The sequence below is a fragment of the Cyprinodon variegatus genome, unplaced genomic scaffold (assembly GCF_000732505.1).
Source record: "Cyprinodon variegatus isolate N-32 unplaced genomic scaffold, C_variegatus-1.0 Scaffold1697, whole genome shotgun sequence".
NCBI classification, from domain to species: Eukaryota; Metazoa; Chordata; class Actinopteri; order Cyprinodontiformes; family Cyprinodontidae; genus Cyprinodon; species Cyprinodon variegatus.
The window spans coordinates 58,007-60,939 of NW_015152150.1; the positions used below are offsets into that span (position 1 = coordinate 58,007).

The following is a 2,933-nucleotide window of genomic DNA, read 5'->3' on the forward strand; positions in this document are numbered from 1 at the left end:
GCTAACAAGCAGACCCAAGAAGGCAGGACATTCCAGAGGATGGATTTATATTTATAAATTCTCATCAGAAAAGCAAGTCAATAAACTTTGAACCACTGAGAAATTCAGCAAGCCAAATATTTCCTTCTATGTGATATTTTAAATGGGAAAAAAGTCACTTTAACAGAAAAACAAAATAGAATCAATAAGGAGGAGGACAGACATTAGTCTCAATCTGCTGGTGAACCGAGGAGAAAGGAGACAAATAGAGACGAATACAAACACTACAGGTCAGCGTCCAAGGTGATTCCAAAACAGAAAATCTTTGAGAAAGAGAAACATGTTGTGAGGCCGTATCTGTAAATAAGGAACAATTTCTGAGCAATAAAGAAGTTACAGTTTGACCAAGATTTAAGGGACCCATCCTTCCAGTAAACCTCCATCTGATGTTTATCCTCCTTATTCCCAGAAGGAAGCAGAAATGAGAGTTTATAGCTTTATTTTCTGGACACAGAAACACAGCAGTGGTCATTTTATCAGTTACCAGCAGCTCACTATGAAGCTTTTCTGTTTACTGGTTTTTCTGGGATTACATGGAGCTGCAGCAGGTGAGAAAATAATGCTTCAAATTATCTTTATGAAGATTCAGCATATTTACATGTTTTTCTATCAACAGGAACAGTGAACTTCTTGGTACATTTGCCCAATCTGACTAATTTTCATTCAAGATCTCAGGGATTAACTCAGTGGTTCCTAATCCTGGTCCTCAGAGACCCCTGACCTGCATGTTTTAGATGTGTCTCTGTTCCAGGATACCTGATTTAAATCAGAGCTCCTCCTTTCTGGTGTAACAAGGAAACACCTAAAGCATTCAGGACAGGGGTCCCTGAGGAACAGGGTTGGGAATCATTGGATTTTTTTAATCTGGCAAATGCTCTGATTTAATGTAGAGCTTTTATATACTGTACTTTCTGAACACCAGCTCAGCCTATGCTGACGATAGCTAAGGTGCTTAGGGTCCCAAAGCTTCACAGGCCTCCTATACATGCTTTAATAAAAAATAAAAAAATATATTTAAATGTTTATACATTTTTTTTTTTACATTTGATAGGATTCTTTTAGCATGAACGTATTGAATCGACCTTAACTTGCTTAAAATTTTAATAAATTGGCAGATTTAACTTTAAAGCCATTTGTAGCTTTTGTTTTCTAAATGCTTTACAGATAAGGTCACTTTCTAAAGAACAATCATTGCTGATTATACTAAATATTTTCATTTATGTATAAATATATACACAAAGATCTCAGCTAATAGTAACCAATTACCCATAATCCCTTTCTGGCTTAGCCAGTTAAACCAGTCTCCTCTACCAGATTCCTCCATTTCATTGAAAAAATAAATAAATAAATAAATACTGAAACTAAAATAAAGTTTCTCTTTTGTTGCAGACACCATCCAGCCTATTTTAGACTAAGAAATCATTTTATATCTGTGATATTATTCCAGGAATGTGAAATTATTTCTAATTATTATTAAATTATTGGACAGCAGCTTGGGGAAAAAAAACTTCTTCTTAACCTACTGTTTTCTGCAAGAGCAGGATAGAAAAAACTTATTAACTTTCATGACTAATATATACTGTAAAAACAAAACTCATCTAAACTGCGTTTTTGTTGCTTTCCTTACAGTGACTCACTCTCTGCAGTATTTCTATACTGGATCTACTGGAGTCCCAGAGTTCCCATCATACGTGTCTGCTGGGTACGTGGATGATGTTCAGATCAGTCACTGTGACAGCAGAACCAACAGGAACGAACCCAGACAGGAATGGATGAACTTTCCTCATTACTGGGAGAGTGAGACTGAGATCTGTTTGATGAACCAGAAGATACTTGAGTGCAGCATGGAGAGGGTGAAGCAGCGCTTCAACCACACTGAAGGTTAGTTCATCTTCAACTATTATTGGATGTTTAATCAGAGATCAACCACAGCTGCATAAAATTACACAGACTCCAAGATTGTGTTTCAATTTCTTAACATTGTATCAGTTAAGAGGCAGAAAATAAACTATAGAGACAGGATTATTAATCTGACTTCACCCACAGTCATTTTAGTTATTAGTGACTCCAACAGAGACGCATACTTTAACATATAATTTTCAAATGCCTACTTTCTCATACAAATTTAAAACGAAACCTTATTGATATTTAAAGTTTTAAGATCAGTATTCTGGGTATTGATACAGGAGACGATCAATAAGTAACGCCCCTGACCCGCTTCCAGATGTTTGATCGAGCTGAAATTTTGCATGTGAAATTATTTAAATCTCTATAGATTAAATAGCAAATTACAGCTCTGAACAAATTGTGGTTTCTGATTTACAGGTGTTCAAACGGAGTAAAGTCTGTGTTTTTGCATTTGAAAGGACGCACACAACAAGAGACTTTTGATCAAATGAAAATAACTTCTAGTAATAATGTCCCATTATATAACCTTTTAAAACATTTTGCAAGATTTCATAACAGGCATCATCATCATAAATTGCTTTAATTTAATCAAAAGTCTTATGTGGTGTGAGTCCTTTCCAGTAGATAAACCGGATCACTGCTCGACACTCAACAGGCTCCATTTCAGACTTTACTCAGTTCAAACACCTGTAAATCAGAAACCATAAATAGTTCAGAGCTGTAATTTGCTACTTAATCTATAAAGATTTACATAACATCACATTCAAAATTTCAGCTGGATCAAACATCTGGAAGTGGGTCAGGGGCATTAAACCCTCCTGAAGGCCCCCTGCTGGACTGTAGCCTCGTGAGACCAACCTGATCTCGCGAGCTTTCAAGGTTTCACTCGCTAATCAGTCTGGAGACTCTCCGTTAAAGAAAATTTGGAGCCGTTCCCCAAACGAACGTCCAATCAGCGTTGGCTTTGAGGCGGGTTGAGGTGTGAC

At 36.5% G+C, this 2,933-nt stretch overlaps 1 protein-coding gene across 1 annotated transcript in view; it reads left to right on the plus strand.

Moving 5' to 3' along the window:
* Positions 1–2,933, plus strand: part of LOC107104337 (major histocompatibility complex class I-related gene protein-like) — an 18,803-nt gene that overhangs the window by 14,141 nt on the left and 1,729 nt on the right. The window lies entirely within an intron of this gene.